A 20484-nucleotide genomic window follows, 5' to 3' on the forward strand; every position below is an offset into this window, starting at 1 on the left:
ACTGTAACTCACGAGCAAGTACCTGCTTCACATGACTCAAGCTTTTACTTGGTTTTGCTACCATCAGAAGAGATGCTCTCCCTTTTTACATTATAGTGCCAACACTACAGCCTTTTGAAAAATGTGAACAAGCCTTGGAACAGCACAGGAGGGTTTTGAAAAATAGCCTTTATTTACAGAGATTTACAGGTAATGTAAAAAATTAGCCCATTAATGTACTGCAAAAAATAACATTTTCATAAAAATATATCACTGCTTTTATTTGAGGAAACCAATAGAGTAGACAAAGCCTCATGTGAGGACCTCAAAGCAGAGTAAGCACAGAATTGTAGACAGACAACCTTTCTGGGGGGAAAGGACTCACAACTGTAGTTTCGTTTCTTACTTTCAATAGTAAGCATCACTGACATCAGTGATTCATCCTAATAATTTTTTCCCCGGAGCTCCTATACCTCTATAAAGCTGTGAGATACTGTCAAGTTCTGTATTCTTTTCCACGTGCCAATGGGCTCTTGCTTCACCTGCTACTTCAGCAGCGAGTGGAGAACCTGCACCACAGACCCAGGCAACACAGCCAAAGGTGACTGCAGGGTGACCCAGGGCAGACCCACACGTTTCCTACCAAGAGCACCTATGGCTGGAGAGAGGGATCCTAGGGTTCTACCTATAAATCAAAGCTTATTTACCCAAAAGCCTCTAGAAAGGAGAATTAAGCCCGAGCCAGTGAACATGAGCCAATTCTGAGTGCTTCCTTCTCTGTTTGAGCACATTTGTTCCTCTGCATATTGCCACAGTAGTTTATTTACTGCACTTACATTGCAGGAGCCAAGGTATTTTTATAGGACATGATACAAAACAGTATTTAGTACAGGCTGCAAAGGTAATTTCCCTTTTGCAATAATTACAAAAAAACAAGGTCTTGGAACTATAAGCCCTGTGGAGCTTGTTACATAGCTAAGCAAAGAGAAGATTCTTAACACCAAGAGTTTAGAGAACGAAAGGTTACGGTTAGTGTCCAGTATCAATATATGAATCCCTAAAGAAATGATATTACTATCAGGAGCGCTCAGCTCTTCCAAACTTGAACACATTCAGATGATTTAATTCCATTTTTTAAACCTGGGGTTGTACGTGAAAAACACTAACCTTTACAGTTTCCTTCAGGGACTCTGAACTTTTCTTTATGAAGTGCAAAGCAAGTGACAATCCACAATTTTTGTTTAACATACACCATTTCATAAGCAAATAAAATCTTGCTAGCAAGATAAAGTTCTTACTCGCCACTGAACCTCAGGAGATACTCGCTAACAAACAAATATGCTGAGCCTGGGGTTTTTCCACTAAATGCATTCAGTCCGACTCTGGATTTTTTGTTTCACTATACTGCTTGAAAGGAACATCCACTTCACGTAAAGTAGAACACCATGATATAGTCCACTTCTCTGTTACCACTAGAAAGTATTTAGTAGCAGACATCAGCAGCGGGAAATTAAAAATAAAAAATCAATGAAGCCTATCATATTCAAACTGTGAACTCTTCTTAAAGTTACATTAGTTGCTCTATTGAAGACAACTGAAGAAAAAGCACATAATGGAAGAGGCATATTTTTCCTGTATGCTGTGTCAGCAAGTAGATGCAGGAGAGATGTTCATAGATAATGTAAGAATATTAGCCCTTTACTATCTATTTGCACAGTAATATCCCAAAGGTAGCTATGGTTCCCAGGAGGCTCATTAGTTCCAATATTCACCATTTTACAAGTATCACTAACATGTGACAGGGACAAAAATCCTTTTTTTCTGGAAAATGTCCTTACACACAGCGCAGGGATGACAAACACCTGATGAAGCGCAAGTGGCTGCAGGAGCACAGGGAAGCATGCCTAGGTCTGTCTGTGAAGCACAGGATTTCTGAATCCCTGTAGTGCTGCCACCGAGAAATCTGTTATGAAGCCTGTCCAAGTCCTGACCCACTGAACAGGGTTGGCTGCTGGCACAGTGATGAATCTGTGAATGGAGGCAAATTTCTCTCCTAAACCTGCAATTCTTTGGAATTTTGAGAACCTGCATTCTTTGCGGGGACCACTTGCTCTCAGAGAAGCTGCATCAGAGAGGTACAAATGCTATGTTGTCTGCTTGCTGAATTCGATTCACTTTTGCCACTGAGTTTGTACAGGTGCCGGGAGTGTAACATTTCAGTCAACAGCACAAAGTCACAACCATTAAGATGGTTTAAACTCAGTCTGCATGACTGGGTGGGAAGTGGCTTAGGAGGAGGAATTGGCCAGGAAGGACACTGGGTATCTGCCCAGTGAACACAGGGCTCTCCATGCTGTCCACAAAATAGTATCACAGTACTATCACCGCTGGTGGACTCACAGCACTGTGAGTCCTCAAATACATTTGCTTTAGATCTTTCAAGACCCCTACCAAATACCTTAAGCATGTTTACCAAGCAAACTCAGCTCCACTAGCTCAAAATGCTGATCTTGTTATCTTCTTGGAAGCCAAGTAGACCCAGTTGCTAATATCCAGACGTAGTGGCAAGGTAGAAGAGTTTACAAAATGACCAACAACCAAAATCAGAAAATCACTCACCTCATTGTACACACTGTATGAATTAAGATAGTTAGGAATGTTGACCTGGCAACTTGGGGAAAAAGGAGAGATGGGACCCACTGCAAGCCTGCTTCAACATCTTCTCCCCCATGCTACCATGTTTTTCTGGGTCTGATCAATAATGTTTCTGTAAAAACAGAAAGCTAACAGCACTGATTTCTTAATGAAGTGAGAGTGTTTTGCAACTACCACAATTTTAGAGACAGGTTTTATATTTGTAATAACATTTCCTGCATGTGAACTTTGGGAGAGTCAAAAGGATAAGAGATGAGACATATCAAAGCAACAATGAAAGAAGAGATGTTTTCTTCTTTGTACTGGTTAATCTGGTGTAAACACAAGGAGTGGGATTTTTTTTTAAAAAAATCCATCGTTGCTGCAGGATTAACACTTTGTGAGTGATCTAATCATCTCATGCTTTTCTCCTGTGTGTTGGAGAGCTACCAACTCCAAATCCATGCCTTTGTCCTGCACACATTTTACAGCAGATTACAATGCCTCCTCTAAAGCTTTTTAGCCTCTTTAACTTTCAAGTAAGTCACAGTGTCCCTGCTGATTTGTCCTGGGGAGAAAAGATTTGGAGAAGACAGCAGGTTTTTTTTAGAAATACTAAAATAAAGGACCCACTCAAAAGAGAAATAAGAGCATTTTCACCTTATTTTAAAATACTTTAATGTTGACCTGCATTTGAAAGCTGTATTCTGCAAAAGCGGTCCATGAGCCCAGACTAATGAAAGACTATGACAGCACTAGCATTAAATTGTTAAAATGAAACACTTCCCTTATTACCTCTAAAATAAAGCCTGCCTGAAATGAAACTTCACACTTAAAGGATATTAGTTGTATACATTTTAAAGAAGCAGGAATGGCTGAGGCCATTCCTCTCTTTCTGTGCCATAAAGACCGCTATGACCTTATTGCTAAATAGCCTTAAATGCTAAGGACATTATTTATGTTCTATAACATTGCCATGGAGTTGAGTTGCATTTTGATGTGCTTTTGGCAGAGGGGAATACTGTGATTTTAAAATTCTGCCTTACTAGAAAGTGTGAAAGCTAGACAGACACTCTTGGTTTAATAGCGTTAAAATTTGAATGAGTATGATAAAGCCCCTGTCTTTTTTTTAGTGCAGCAGCGTGTTTGCCTTAATCAAGTAGCACCATAAGAGCAACAGATAGACCCATTAAAATGTTTACAAGTGGTTTTCAGTACACTACTTCTCACCTGCAGCACCCAAATAATCATTTTTTAGCCTTGTCCTGAGAAAAAAAAGTACACCAGCTGTGCTGGGGAGTGGGGACATGAACCACCTCTCATTTTTCGTGATGATCGAAAAAGATCACGTGAAAGATGCCACTCACGCATGATGACTAGTATTCACTACTCAGTACAGAGGAGGCTGTTTAGTGACTGATTTAACACTTTATAATTTTTTTTTCTCCTAAAATTTGTGAGGTTTTACTTGGTCTAAAAGGCAATATAAAGCTTCTGCAATAAATTTTCTCTAAAAGGTAGTATCAACTTCATGTTCATGAGCTTAACCTCTACTCATAATGCAAGAACTTCAAGGAAGCATTTTATAGTGTTTTTTCATTTTTCCATGAACTTCCTTTCTCCCACAAAAAGAACTTGTAACTGACTGAGTTACAGACTAGTTTCTGTAAGTCAGGAGGTGCTTCTGGAAATCTGAAGTTACATTTTTTTAAATGTCAGAGTGAATACACAGTCACTTAAGGTTTCCTTGCTGTTGTCTTGCATAGTAAGCTGAAGACTCCTTTTCAGCTTTCCACTCCTATTTTACCACATCTTCCATAGCTTTGTGCCGATAGCCAGGACAGTAAATTCTTTGAGGCCCTCAATATGACTCCAAAATCAGAGCCACAAACCTCCATGTACATATTGCAAAATGTTAAGACAAGTTTCATGCCACCCTGCTAAAGCCTCTTACGTTCACTCAAGGTGGAGGTGTTCCCTGGAGCCCTGGCTGGCAGCTAAGCCTCGAGGCCAATTCCTCACCCCTTGTGCATAACCTTTTCCATCTTTCTACCAGAACAATGGGAATCATGCTGTAGGTTAAATGACACTATCTATCAGCTCCCTGCAACACCACTGATTCTGTCGATGCTCCGTAACATGTTAAGATACTGGAAATCTGACTTTATAACCCTTAGGTACACAATGACAGCAAAATAATCGCAGAGCAATATCTTTAAATATAAATTCTATACTTCCTTTTGACAGGAAAAGGTGCTCCTTCAAAAACTCATTTATAACTCATTACCATATCCCCAGCTTTACCACTGTATTTACTAGTAGCAGATTCATGGATGGCTGCAATTTTCATTACAAACTCCAGGGTTTCCAGACTTAGTTGAGATGTTCCCCATGGTTCTTACTTTGTAAAACACGGAATAATAAAAAGGATCTAGTAGCAGACCACTGAAGTAATGTCCATCGTAAAAAAGGTCTCATTAAACAGCTGCTTAATACTCTTGAATGGGCATCAGCACTACTCAGCCCTTTAGTGCAGACATTCAAGAGCAATTTCTCAGACAACTGATCATCAGCTAACAACTGATCAAACTCAGTAGAAACCAAATAAAAGAGTTGCTGAAAATAACTTCTATCTGGGGGGGGGGGGAAGGCTTCGAAATTTTTTGCCCGCTGCTGTGTCAATGCCCTAGTGTGTGACATCCAACCTCAGGTCACCCGAAATCTGCACTCAGCAATTGGCTACATTCACTCAGGAAGGGAGCTGCTTTACAATTCCTGGACCTTTTTACTTTTGTGGATGTGACAATTTCTTTAAATTAAGTAATGAAAATTTAAAAAGCCGAAGAAATCCATCTCTGAAATACAGGACTATCCACAGATCAGAACTGCTGCTCTGTGGGAGACTCTAAAATGCAATGTAACCACATCAAACTGAAGAAATATTAGAAGTGTAAATTTTCAGTGGAAAAGCAACATCAATGCTAAGTTTTCATAGTTTCGAAGCACTCTCAAGGCTCCTTGAACTGTTTGGAGGCTCAGCAATGAGTGAAGAGATGGAGAGACTGGGAGCCAGAAGAGTGCCTGCTGAGCTATGGCAGAGCTAAGACACTAGTAGACAGGTCCTCTCCAAAGCAGACGTACTTAGCCACGCTGCTGGGCTGGAGGCAAAGGCATGCTGCAGTTAAATATTCTTGTCCTTAACTGTGATGTTCCCTGGCAGGCAGGTGACCGGTGCTGTAGGACCAACATCCTTGGAGCCCTGCTCCTCCTGGGGAGCTGCACATCCATCACCCTCCAGCTGCACTGGCACCCTGTTACGCATCAGTGGCTGGGAAACGCCAGCTAATCCAGATTATGCTGTCTCAGGCACACCGGCTGTCATAGCCCCCCCGACAAGGGCTCTCTCCCTGTCCCAGCCTCACACAAATACAAAGCTCAGGGCCCTTCCTCCTTTTCCCAGGCACTGAGTGGCCTCAGCCAGGCACCCAGAGAAACTAGGACGATTTAGCCTGCCACTTCTTATTTACTTATTTTGGAGTAAAATTGCTTCAAACTCAGCATCCTGAAATACTCTTTCTCTGCCAACAGCAATATGTGCTTTTTCCTCTGGGCTGATGTTTTAGAGCTTGTAATGTACTGCTTGTTATAAATTGCTGAATTAAAGTATTTCAGTTCCTTTCAGTTTCAGTGAAATCAAACATACTACCAGGTTCAAGAACACAACTTCACCTTCATTCCCTTCAGGATGAATACTTACTATAGCACATGAGCACCACTCACATGAATGTTGTGCCAATGCTCAGCTCCCTAAAAATCAGATTTAAAGAAAAATAGATATCCTGAGATGGTTCGGCCCCCTGAAGCCCTGAACAGGAACTTAGGCCAAGTCCATGTCATTCTAAGAGGGGACTTATATTTCCCTGATTGTTTTGCATATATCCCCTGCCTGGGAAAGGCAGTTGTTCACACCACAAGAACAACAGCTCCTAATCATTTAGCCTAGCAGGCCACTGTTAACTCTTTGTGACACTTCCTTCCCAAGCTTCAAGTTGAATTCCTATTTATTTTTTTCTTAATGCCATTCTGCAGATCACCCATCACTTAAGAAGCGCTGCTCCAGAAAATTTCTTCCTCCAATTACAGCAGAGGGCTGCACCCATATTACACCGTGACACGTGAAAGCACGGCTCATTACAGGAAAGGCTGCAGCAGTGCGCGACGTGTGCTACGCTCAGTGGGCAGCAAAATCCAAGGAACAGCAGGGGAGAGGCCCTCTCAAGCTAAAGCACCTACCCTAAAATGAAAACTGTCCAATCCAGTGAAAACACCATCTGTCTTTCCCGCAAGTGCAACAAAACAACTGGCCATGTCCCTCAGAGTGAAATCGTGACCTTCCTGCACCAGCAGAAATGAACCCAGCTCGGTAATTGCATTGCAGTCTACAGTATGTTAATTATTCAGAGAGCTCAACCACCAGTATTGTACTATATAAGGCATTTCCTAAAAATACACATCCTCCCGACCATTCACTGAGAAATTCACTGCCCCAGTTTGGGCTTTTAAATTCCAACACAGAACATACAAGAAATAACAACTTAAGGTTAGCACAGAGAAAAAGAAGATTTTTGATTTGTTTACAGAAGACAGCTGTATGTGCAAACCCTCAAATTTGCTTACTCTGTCTCCTTTACCTTTGAAATCAGCAGTCAGGAAGTTAGATGTGGGAGGGAGAGAGAACAGGTTTTATACAGAGAACCTAGATATACTTTCTGAATGGAAGAAAGATCAAAACTTGTAACAAGTTCCCCTAATCCTGATGATTAAGGGAAGTACTAACGGGTCTGCCATCTGGGCCCTTTAAACCAAGCCTCAGTGACTTTCCAAAGGGAGATGACAAGGATTGCCCACTGCATCGTGCGCCAACGTGCAAGAATCACTCACTGCATTATGCAGCAGGCCACGGTAAGTGACTGCTGGCTCATAAAAATAAGATCATGAGCCATACTAGTTCAAATAAAATGTTCACCTAGCCTCTTACTCTGTCTCCGTCTATCAGCAGATGCGAAGGAAGAGATGACAGGAAAGATGCAAGTGTGGAGTGACCCTGCCTTTGGCACTCTCTGCACCTGCCAGCTCAGGACACCATGTTTGACATTACAACTGACCACCCTTGAAAGACACTCATTGATGGACTAATCTTCCACAAATTTGGCTATACCTTACCTAAATAGAGGCATACTTTTGGCCTCCTCCAAGCTCTCTGATGATAGTCTGCAGCTACATGCCACACAGAGATGCATCACCTTTCTTCATTTTGATGTCTAACTCCTATTCCTCTGGATGCCTTACGCATGCCCTGACATGGGATGCTGCAGTAGAGGAATGTATCACTGGCATGCAAAACTGGAAAAAAAGCTTTAGTGAAAATACAGGCATCATAGAATGGCTGAGGAAACCGAGTAGGTTTCAAAATGAAGTCAAAGTCCACTCAGAATCACATTTCCCTCTACTGGGCAACTTTTCAAAGCCTGCTAACAAACAAAAAATGTCTTAGATATATAATACGCAGAATCCACTAAAACCCCTTTCTCCAATTCACACACATTTCTCTGTGCCATGGGTTTGTGACCCTTACTTCCAGTGGTAGCTTGATCATCAAATCTACACTAAAATAAAACACGACATTGCTCATCTTTAAACATGTAATTGAATTATTGGTCAGTAATCAGCATGTAAAAATCAGGAGTAAAACATCTGCCTTTAACAGTCTTTTTGAAAACAAGAATGGAAAAGATACAGGTACCCCTGTCAAGAAAACACCAGATCTAACCCGTGCTTTATTTAAAAAAAAAAAAAGAAAAAAAGAAGAAGTTGTAATTTGTAATCCTTATACTAGTAAAGCAACACTCCTTGGAGATCACATCTAGCCTGCAGATAGTAGTTTGCGTATATTTGCTGACAGACATTACATGCAAAGATTAAACGCTGGCCACATGCTGTGACAAAAACTTGTTGGGTATGGATTGTGTTTGCTCAATGGTATATTGTGATTTTCCAGAACTGATGAGTTCAGCTGAAGTCAAGTCCATGAGATACAGGAGGTCTAGACCTGAGGTGAACACACCTGTAAACTCCACTATGTACCTTTGATGGTTCCCGAAACCCAGTCAGAGCATTTATGTCCTCAAACTCTCCCTGAGAAATGCCAGACCTGACATACCACCTTCAGCTCTGATTTACAGCCTTTTGGCATTTATACCTACCCATGCTACCACCTAAGAACAGGTTTTCACCCACCCAGCACCATGTGTGCACTCCTCCACCACTACACCCTCCTCCCTCCTCTTCGGCAGTCATCTGCATAACTAACATCCTTTTCCTATGAAGCTATTTGAGTCTTCCAATTACGTTTCCCCAGAATGAAAGAGGTTCCTTCCACAGAGGCTTACTGCAACAAGACACCTGCTTTTAATTTAAGATTTCTGCAAAGAATAAGACTTGAACAAATGGTGGCTGAACGTAGGTCAGGTTCAGTGGTTTTTGCACATCGTCCCAAGTTAATCTTCTCACATGACAATGGTCAGGCTAAAAACATCTTCTGGCTTAACCTGGGCACAAGAGTCATCACTCTGGTTTGTGAATGAAGGCTGTGAGTGCGACTTTGGTGAGGATCATTTTCAGGTCTGTTCCCCACAGTGGATAAGTGTTCTGCAGCAGGTGAGGAAAACACTGAAACAGTACCAGGTATACCTGGAGATACGGTTTGATTCTCCAGTAGGAAAACACATCTAAAAGTAGAACATGTCAGCATTTAACTGAGCTATACTGCCTTGTATTTCTGCCGTGAGACTGTATGTCAGGAACCCCTGGCTCACAAATGAATGCATACTTGGCATATTAACCTGACCTGCTGCCCCCAGGAAGCATGTTGTGTTTTGGGATAACTCAAGTGAAAACAGGGGTTTTGCAGCAGTTATAAAAGTTAATTTTTAAAAAGAAAAGGGTTTTCAAACCCAGTGCTCCACTGTAATTTAGCTGACTATAAACACCAGACATGAAATCATGATCGTGGAGAGTTAATGGCAGTTAAAGCCATGACATAAGAGGGGCAAGACCTCTCTTCAGGCATGTACCAGCAGTAAAAAACGTGAGAAGCTGTATCCAACACAGCTCCTGACATCTCTCAGCAAGAGCTAATAAGCTTTTGCCAGAACAACATGTTTATAGGGATGTTTGCATGTCTTACAGCCATTAGTGAATATTCTTTCTCTATCTTCTCTTTTTAAAGTAAGCATCAGTTGACTGATGCTTATTTATTCAGAGCTGACTTCTGAACCTAAAAGTTCAAAAGGCTGCATTGCAGGGAAGCTTGCAGAGAGCTTGCAGTACAAGTTACTGCTGCTTTCAAGCCACTTTGGCAGAGCCTTAGTCCATGAAAGAAAAGGGATCACATAGGTGTTCCCCTTGCCACCACACATGATGAGCAGTACCTAGATCACTCCCAGCAGATACACAGCTAGCCTGTTCTTAGTGACTGCTGATGCTGCAGAGCTCTCCCAGCCACCCCCTTTCCACTTCAGTATTTTCTTATCCTAATGCTGAAAGTTTTTAACATTTAAGCCATATCTTGTTTCTATTTAAACTAGATAGTTTAAGATGTTTGCTCTTCTTTTCTTTTTTTTTTTTTTTAAGGCTGAAGAATCCTGTTTCATCCCAGATCATCTTTTTTAGCCATCTGATCATTCCCACTGTTTTTTTGCTGGGACCAGGTGCAAAAGACCCAAATGGTCTATAGCATTGCTTAAATACAGATCCCAGAACTGGTAATTTGAGGCTTTCCCAGTACTCTTTCAAGAAAAGTCAAATGTAACTGTCGGGATACGACTTAGCACAGTGCAGACCCTATGGATGAGATCCCAATGACAGCACCAGATATGCCATACCGATACTGAATCTGGGCTACGCAATGCTGTGAGCCGCCCATCTGTCAAAGTCGTGGTTAGACTCGCAGTGTAGAAACTGCCAACTCTTTAAAAAGAAAGATCCTGTTGAACAAAGTGAAGGGTATTTTTACTCCACCTTTTCTTTTAAACTGACAATTGCATGGATGCCACTTTCACAAATGAGTTTTAAAGTGTATCTCCTCACTAGACGGCAGATACACTAATGGGTTAAAATGCCACTTTTGTGGGAGAAATCCAGGCACTCAGCTGTTACACCTTCTTATCAATCAGCAAATAATGCTCCCAGATAAGAAACCCAGGAAACCTATCATTCACAAGATGCCTTAGGTCCTATCTGTACCACTGCCACTCCACTTGCACAAAAACCCGACCTCTCTTCATTTTACTCCCGCTTTCATTTCTAGGTCGGTGTGTAACAAGCCCCAGATGCTACTGCAGCCACCGTGGATTATTAAGTGCATAAAACCAGTCTGTAGTCATCACCAGTAGTGTAAATGGAGGCCAAGAACTTGTGCCCTTCTTTTCTCAGCCCTGCTAGGTGTTTCATTCAGTGCCTGGAAATCACTTCCCCACCACACTGTCATGTATTTTCCTCTTAAATATTTCATTAAAATGCATATCTTTACGCAGCTGATTAATACTACCTGTTAACACAGACAAAAATTAAATAAGCAGCCACTGGATATTTGAAACCAAAAGGAAACGAGTCCAAATGCCTCTGTAAAAGCTGCAACACTCGGGTATTGCTGAAATAGAACATTCTACATGTTCACTTCAAAGTGCTTTTTATGAGGATATTTTAAATTACAGGACACATTCATGACATTTGTATATGATCTATAGGATTTACTTTGTGACATGAAAATCATAAATATACAAATAAAAATATTACCACTGAAACAAACTGTTTGCCCTTAAGAAAAAGGAAATACTTCATCTAGATCTCTTCTTCCCCAGAAATGTAATTTCATGTAAAATTTTGCATTTTTTTTTTCTTCTATCTTAATTTACAGTAAAATACATTTTCAGTATCTCAGTATTTTTCAAAGGAAAGACATTCCATATCCTGGTCATCTGGTACCAGACAGTTTTTCAGGCAAATCATAAGAATTAATCGATACTGCATCATTAGTAAATTTATGACACTCACATGCACACAACATGCTGAAGCAAAATACAAATAAACATGAATCAAAGCAAGTTATTATAGCTACACTGAACACGAATACATTGTCTTTTACTGTCATATTTGTTTTGCTTGCTACAATACATCAATGCAATTTTTATTTCAGATTTCTGAAGGAAGACAGGCAAAAAGAACAAAAATCCACACTGACAGTGCCTCAAAATGAATACATCCTGCTGCTTTTCTTAAGAAACAACAGAAAGAGATATTCATAAATTCTCAATTGGAGAGGCATTTATTTCCTGCTGTGTGCTGTTACTACGAATTTATCCTTTGCAGCTACCCACCAAAGTGAAAGAAAATTCATACAGAAACCTCATGGAAATAAACTTCAGAAGGCAGAAAGCAACACCAAAACACTCTCACGAACGTTTGGTCATTGACCTTTGTGTTCATGTTAATGAAAAGAAAGTATTTACAGTCAAAATACAACAGAACATAAAGGGCTACAAATAAATGCATCGTTCACCCACGAAACATGTTTTCCGTTACTGCAGCAGGTATCAAATGAAACAACAGAACATAAGCCACTTTGATTAGTTATTCAAATTACCTAAGTGAAGGCTTTTCTTTCTGCAAACTTCATTTTTAATCCACAGATTCTTGAAAAACAGCTGAACAACAAAAAAAAGTAAGGTCGATGAAGCATAAAAATTTTCACAAAAGAGATAAAAACGCCGCTCCATCAGAAAAAAATACCAGAGGATAAACCATGCAAATTAATTCTGTAATCCTGATTAGAAAAATACGCAGAGCTTTTAATATAGAGCTCAAGAACACCAAAAAGACAACAATCCTTTGCTTTAAGATCTGTTTCTGTTCTTATATTGCGAGAAAACTGTGAGCAAACAGCTGTGAAATGCCAGAAAAGATGAGAAGATTCATCACCACGTACAATCAGAGAGAAAACTGGGCTCATTTCAAGATTATTTAAAAAAGAAAGGAGGAAAAAATTTTCAAAAAAGCTAAAAACCTTAGAACCTTGCTGGGGAGCAAAGATACATGATTTCAGTTCCTGTCTTTTGTACTAATTATCTCCCTCTGCAAACCCAACTTCTGCTGAAGTAGGCTGCGCAGTTTTCTTCTGGGAGCTGTGCACACAGTGACCCCACCACCCCTTTCTGAGATGACACGTATTTGTAGCTTTGCAACTCCACCAGCCACAGAACAGCTTAAGAAACACATTGTTCAGCTGGAGGCATGACAACTCCAAAACCAAGTCCCATGCAAGTCCCTAGCTGGGAGGTGTAAGGAACGGATTTCCTTGCCACCCACCCACCCGCCGCGGTAGAAGGAGGAGCGAGGCAGGGTGATGATGTGCTCCCCAGACAGCAAACCACCCGGACACAGTTCAGATGTTTATCCAGCAGTTTACGCAAGATTTCCTTGAATTAGAGTGGAAAATGGGCTAGATGGGGATAGCTCGCCAGACCCAGAAGGTGGGCTCAGTCAACCACTGCACCTCAGCAGCTCTTCCCAGCACAGACCAAGGGCACATAAGGACTGTGTGAGGGTATCTGATGCTGTGCAACAGTACTCTGTTGCTGCTGTGTGCAAGTGAGCATCCCAAGCATACCATGCCTGTCTCCTAAAGTTCCTTACCATTCTATTTCTGCTTTTGCAGAAAATGAGCCTTCTGTATGTTGTGCTACTTATGAATGGAGCTCTCTTTGATTAAGGGCACATTTTCTTTTGTTTTCTTCTTTTTTTAATAATTTGTTTTTTCAAACCAACTAGCTGCTGCATTTAAAAATGGTTGGGTTTTCCCTGTTGCACAGGAAATATTTTTAGTTGGAAGCTTTATTGTGCAAGCTGTCCAGCAGTCTGACAAAAGCTAAATTCCAGCTTATGGCTGAAAACCGTAGGAAAAATTCCAAAGCCTTTACAAATTATACAAATGAGACTTTAATCCCAGCTGGCCTCACTAACAGGGGCTCTACATCTGGGCACACATACAAATGTACTTTTCATATGGATTTTCAGCTATTTGAATAATGAAAAATGGAAAAAAAGCACCCTCTATTTTTGTAAATACTTGTATCGCAATAATAAAGCCAAACAGTCCTGCAAGCACAGATTAGCCAGACTGTCAAGAGAAATACAGCTGTTCCTCAAAACCGGTCCTGCTCAGAGCTTTTGGGTAAAACTGATCTGATGTCCAGAGAAGGATTCAGTTCTTTAACAAGAAGAAAGCTTCAAAGCCATGCAATCCTCCTGCCTTGTCCAGGGCAAGCTTATTCTCATCTGCACAAGGCAGGGGGTATCCTCACAGGGCTACCCAGTTGTGATAAGATGCGTGTTTGCGTGATACCATTAAGTTTGAACAAGAGCAATCAAAGAAAATATGGAAGGAACTAGAGGAAACAGTCTATGAATGTGAGGGGTGACAACAGGAAGAACTGCAAAGCTACCTGGTCATGCACATGGGATGATAGTGTGCAATGGGTCTTCGAGTCCCTTAGTGCTGGCTGGCAACTGCTGGCAGTGAGCAGAGTGCAAACATCACAGCTCTTCTCAGATAGATCCACAATGCTCATTTGAGAAGAGCTTCTACTTCTCTCAGAAAAGAAATGCATGCCAAGGATTTTTGAATTCCTGTTAAACTGGGAGGAAAATACGGTAGCCAAATGATGGATGTTACTTGCCTGAGATGTCTCCTCCTGACCTGCTTTAATTACATGAGGTATCACTACCACAGCTTTTTATGTTTAGTTAAGCAAACCCACAGAGGCAATTGTCTAAGAACAAGGAAATCAAGTTCTATCTAAAGTTTTTCCAACTGTGCTGCTTAGGCCCTCGGTCAATAAAGGGATTTAATGCAGATCCACTGCATACAAACACTCTTGTAATTTCACTTGACAGTGGCAGAGAAGGTCCCATTGCAAAAACAGGAGGCATCTTTACTCAGGTACTCAGGCATCCCTCCCATGTGTCGAGACCACAGTGAGACAGGGCCAACAGAAGCTATTTGTCATTTCTGAGACATTGCTTACTCTCACCTCTCATCCAAGGGCAGGGAATTAAGGTCTCCTCTCAAGCATAACTCCTCCCATAAAGAGAAACTGGATGGCATTTTGGGGAAGCAATCCTAGCTGCTAGGATTTCCAGCTGAGCAGGCTGGTTGTACCGTGAACTGCTGGCTGCTAATATGGCTCGTGGTGCAGGCTGCCAAACGGCTGCTGAGTCCCAGTGGATTGGAGACAGAGGGGGGCATGTGTATCTGCCTGCCCTTCTGTGCATCTGATGTGGATGCCTTAAAGAACAAATTAAAATGTTCTTTCTTTCTGCACATACACAGTACTTTTGTCAGAGGGGTGTAACTAACTCTCATGCTGCTCCTGCCCCTTTTTCTTGCTATTCTTTTCTCTCTATTCTTAATTTTCCTTTGGCAAACATGGAGATGGGGTAAATGATTCTCTTGCATTGTTGAAGACAAATTTGGGGAGTACTGGGACAGGCAGGAAGAAGGCAGTGCATCAAGAACATCTTCACTGTTTGTGCTGCTCCATTAATGTACTGACCTCCTTTCAGGTGGTCAAACTACACGAATCACCAGTCCTTGTCCAGCAGATCCAGGGATATGAAAAAGCCTATTATATATAACGGTAAAATGATGAAATTTCATTTAAAAATGCTCTCATTTTCTTCAGAAGTTCGTTTTTGAAAAGGAGTAGAGACCCCAGGGGTAGAAACAGCAGGGAAGGAGAGAAACCGGAAAAAAAAAAATCAGACACCCCCTCCCCGACTTGAGTTCCAACATGGAAAAAAAATAATAAAATAATTCTTCACTCCCAGTCCCCAAAAGCAAGAGGTTGTACCAATATAAATCATTAAGAGTATCTACTTACTTTCAGCATAGCAAGGAAAACAATAAAAGGATCTACGTTCATGGACATGACTCCTAGGATGAATCATACCCTGAATAATGACAGGTTAGTACTGCTGCTTTAAAGTATCTGGGTTTTATACATGTAATCCATCTACAATATTAGTTAAATAAGACAACCTGAGATGATAATATTAAAGACTCCACAACTGCAACAATGGGATTACTTACTGAGAGTACCTAAAATAAAATCACAGGTAGCAAAAAGAGATTTTCCAGAAAAAGTCCAGAAACAGAGTTAAAAGTAAGAATTTCTTTAATAAATAGTAACAGAAGTAATTTTCAGATCAGAGTCAACTTCCAAATCCTGTGATACAACCTATGATCCAACCCCTAATTTTTTGAGAGATTAACTCTTCAAGGGGCAAAGTGCCATAACTCTATAGTAAGTGAAGCAGCTAATAAAACTATTTTACATATATCCTATTTCATGCTTCATTATTATACAGACTTTTAATACTCTTTACAGTCAGTAAGTATACGACATATATCACAGTTATTTAAAACTTTCTAGGTCATTGACAATAATGCCATTATCTTAAAGCATTTAAGGTCTTTGAAAGGAAGCTGACTAAAATCTCAGCAAGTAAATAAAAGAAATGGCCAAATAGCCTTTAAATCCATTTTATGAGGGAAAAACTGAGGCACCAAAATACTTGCTTCCATGTGCTTTGGAAATCTAGCATGTTGAGAAAGGAATTCCGTTATTTGACTCTAAAGCCTTTGTTTTCAACTCAAGTTGACCCCTCTCCCCTTCCGAGGCATTAAACATTTGTCTTAAAGCTGTTTTTATAGCTGCAATTTTTTCAAATTAAATATTTTACATTAAATACTTGTGTTGAAAAGAAAAGGAAGCCAACACTCTCAAAATCTTTATGCATGAAGTACTGTGAGCAAGATCAAAGGGTTGAATAAGGCGGTGTGACAATGCATGCAATCCTCTTCGAAATCCACCAAACAAGCAGCATATCTGAACTTGGAAACAGCCTGCAAGCCAAGGATTTTGCAGATTGTTTTGGTAAGATATACAGGAAGAATCATAAATGGCTGAATACATGACGACAGATGCAAATCTTGAAAAGTGATCATCTGCATTAAGCCTATTGAGCACCGCTTCCACTACAACAGCTAAGGTGCTTTGCTCAGAAATGCGCCACAGAAATAAGACATTCACATTTCACAACCAACGAGCCACAAACACACACCATGTATCTCAGCCAGCTTCTGTCATACAAATCCCTTTGTGCAAGCCTGCACTCCCTATGGCCTAAACACTGGCTTTATTCTCAGAGGATGTGGGGTGACACAGCTATTACAACAGCTAAGGTGCTTTGCTCAGAAATGCATCACAGAAATAAGACATTCACATTTCACAACCAACGAGCCACAAACACACACCATGTATCTCAGCCAGCTTCTGCCATACAAATCCCTTTGTGCAAGCCTCCACTCTCTATGGCCCAAACACTGCCTTTATTCTCAGAGGATCTGGGATGACACAGGAACCTACATGCCCATACCTACAGGCTTCTTCAGTTTCTCATGCTGCCTCATTGAGAAAGACCATCATTGCTCAAGAGTGCAATTATCAACAGGGCAACATCTTTTAGAAATATTTTTGGCCAGTTTGATAAAAAATGCTCCATATTTACTGAGACATCACAGTAGCAGGAGTCAGGTTAGCCTAGCTGAATGCTTTTAGTTATATTGCCCGTGTTTTATAAACAAGATCATCACTCCAAGTTTGGGCTTACTGAAAGTGACTGAAACCTAGGCTAATTGACAGGTCCATACAGTAGGAGACTGCAGAAGAAAAGGGAATTGCTTCCTCCCCTGATGTCACCCCTCAGATCCACTGTCACCTCCGAATCCATCTGTAGCATGTTATTTTGGGTAAACGCTTTCATAACAGTCTTCAATCTTGTTAGAGAACAAAACATGCAAAATTGCTGTATATCCTTGTCAGCCAGATACATCTGCCACTGTGCCAGTAAAAACTCACTTAGAAAATTGACATCAGGGCTCTGATTTAACTTTCACATTAACACACAAGTTCAGGACAAATCAGCCACTGTATGCCATTCATCAATACACAGGGCTATGAGAATAGCAAGACACCAAGAAAAAGCAGGTGATGGCGCAAGCACTATTATATCGAGCCGTACAGCACAGAAAGGGACTGGAATATCCACCTGCACTCCAGTCAAACTCCTTCAGATGCCCGTATGTATGCCACAAGGCACAGGGAGGGAGCACACAGCCACACATCACAACACATGTGCATTTGTTGTGCAGTACCATAGGATTGCAGTAGGTCTACATATGCTGCTTTGGAGCTATAGAAGTCTCGCATTCAAGACTCCTCTGCTTGCCAAGTCAAACTACTACAGTCATGACCACTCAGTTGGGTTATGTCCAAATTACCCATCACTCAGGGTCTGCACTTACTGGTTACTTTGCACAATGATGAAGCTTAATTGGTAGAGGACCATGTTTCTTCATGGGGACCATCATTTCTGTTCACCAAACCTCTGACAGCAAGGCAGCAATATGTTGCTGCCTTTGGAATTGAGTCACTTCAGTAGGAGGACAGAGAGGATGAAGAGAATATTGAAAGCTTTTTTCAACATTAAGTCTTCAAGCACATCATAGCCCAATTTGTAAGGATGCCAGCCACTCCTTTTGGCAGACTGTATGATGTCTTGTATTCTGCAGCCAATTTGTTGACTCTAATTAGTAATTTGGGAAGAGAGTAAGAAGAAAAGAGGAATAAAAAAATAAAGAGTGCACCATGCCAATTACTACAGTGGGATACACACTCTTTCATTATTATTACTATGTTTTTTTAATGTAGCTGAACATAGGTTGCATCCAGCTGTTTCTTCAAACCAGCCATAGGTGTGAGTAGCTCCATATGACATTCGACTCTGGCTGAGTAAATACCTGGTCTCTTTTCTGTGTAAATGTCACTCGTGACTTCCTGGGTGGGCTCCAATGGGCAACCTAGTACGTGAAACCAGGTGTCAAGGAACACCTTCCCCCCCCCCCCCCCCCTTCTTTTTTATTTACTATCTCTTACACTTCATGTTTCAACTTAACAACAAAAACCTGGGCCTCTCAAAATTATTCAGTTGCAAAAAGCACTAGGAGAGCGCTACCATGCATAAGCCAGCTATTCATTGTGGCTTAAAACACATATCAAATCCAAGTTTAGCAAGTTTCATGGTATTTGGTTTGCTCCTCTAAAAAATCCTTATACTGTAGGACTTTCCAGCTTTTTTCTAGCAACAAATGAAACAAACTGTTAATGTTAACACACTACATAAGCATGAAAGATACTCACACAGCCATGATATTTTCTCACATGAACCACCAGATTCATGTCACTATGTCTTCTGACATGAACCACCAAAGTATTTACACCAAATAGCTCCAGGATCCCATGGATTTTGCCAAAACAATCTTTTAAAGTAAAAAATTAAAAGGCAAAAGAGAAAAGACTGTGATGATCAAGCAAAGAAAACACAAGTGCATCTGTATATTTTTTTCCATTGTACCCAGGCCTCCTTCAGGTATCTTCAGGCAAAAAGTCCCAGCAGTAGGTGTAATCTTTCCTGGGGTTTGCTACACACTAGCCATAAGCCCTTCCTTTGCAAACAGATCTTCTGGGCTTTTTTGACAAATTTCTCCTACTTAGAGAAATTATTTTTTCTCACAGCTGGAAAACTGATAGTTCCATCACCTCTCTTCAGCTAGATGCATGGACTCGCACTGCCTGCAGATGGCCTGTTTTGGCTGAAAGGGAAGAAGCCAAAGTCATGTAAGGTCCTCAGCTGGCTTTTCTTCAACGAAACGAACCTTCAGTTTGCGGCTATGACTCTCCCCTGATGCTTTCCCCAAGCCCTGCCCACTTGGGCTCAGGAATTTCACTGCAGGAGCGGCAGCCAGCTCCCTGCTCTCTCACAGTTCCATGGATGCTCCTGCCTCTCTTTGAGTCTTCAGATGCAAGCTCTGGGTACCACTTCCCATCATGGGCTATGGCTACGAGCCATGGTATCAAGGAAAAGCAGCCTCTCTTCTGTATGGATCACAGGTAGCACGTGCCTCATATGAGATAATGCAAAAGGAAGTCTTCTTTCTGATGTTTTTTGAAAGACATTTTCCAACCTCTGTTCCCTTTACAGATGATGGGGGTGTGGGGTGACAATCACAAAAGTATGAATCAGTGCACCTAAGACACTTTGGTATGAACATTGCTTCCAAAAGAGTTTCTGATCCACTTTACCATGGTCAATACTGACATCTACACTTTCCCCAATGTCCTTCAAACCCTTCTTCTTTGCTCTCTTCACTTTCTAATGCCACACTACCCTGACACATGCAAAAATACAAATGGAATAACTCTCCCTTCTTCCACCACTGCCTTTCCTCTTTTGTCAAAACTCATGGGTTTTATTTTTGGGAAAGACCACTGCTATCACAGCTTTTGTTGGTGGCTGAGTACAGAGCACTTCAGTGGCACAAGTGGCTATAAGACGCACACCCATGCTGAAGCAATTTTACAGAATTTCTTTCTCAACAAAATCAAGTATACCTTAAATAGCTGCCTTTAACAGAAAAGGAGAATGAGCTGAAAACTTGCAATGGCTTTGGTGAAAATTGCCATTATAATGTCACAAAGAGCCATAAGAGTGCTTACACGGCACTGATGAGCATGTTAAAAACCACAGAGAATGGAAAAGTAATAAGAAGTTTAATTACGCTCTTTATAGTAACATTTCAAATTAGTATTTTGAAAATATTGTACATTCCTAGTGAGAGATAACATTTGATTT

General features: G+C 41.0%; 1 protein-coding gene across 5 annotated transcripts in view; it reads right to left on the reverse strand.

Annotated features, from left to right (window-relative positions):
- The window catches only part of LOC119147047 (myosin VIIA and Rab interacting protein), a 237156-nt gene that overhangs the window by 58457 nt on the left and 158215 nt on the right, over positions 1-20484 (reverse strand). The gene's annotated exons all lie outside the window — the stretch shown is intronic.

This window comes from Falco rusticolus, chromosome 4 (assembly GCF_015220075.1).
Source record: "Falco rusticolus isolate bFalRus1 chromosome 4, bFalRus1.pri, whole genome shotgun sequence".
NCBI classification, from domain to species: domain Eukaryota; kingdom Metazoa; phylum Chordata; class Aves; order Falconiformes; family Falconidae; genus Falco; species Falco rusticolus.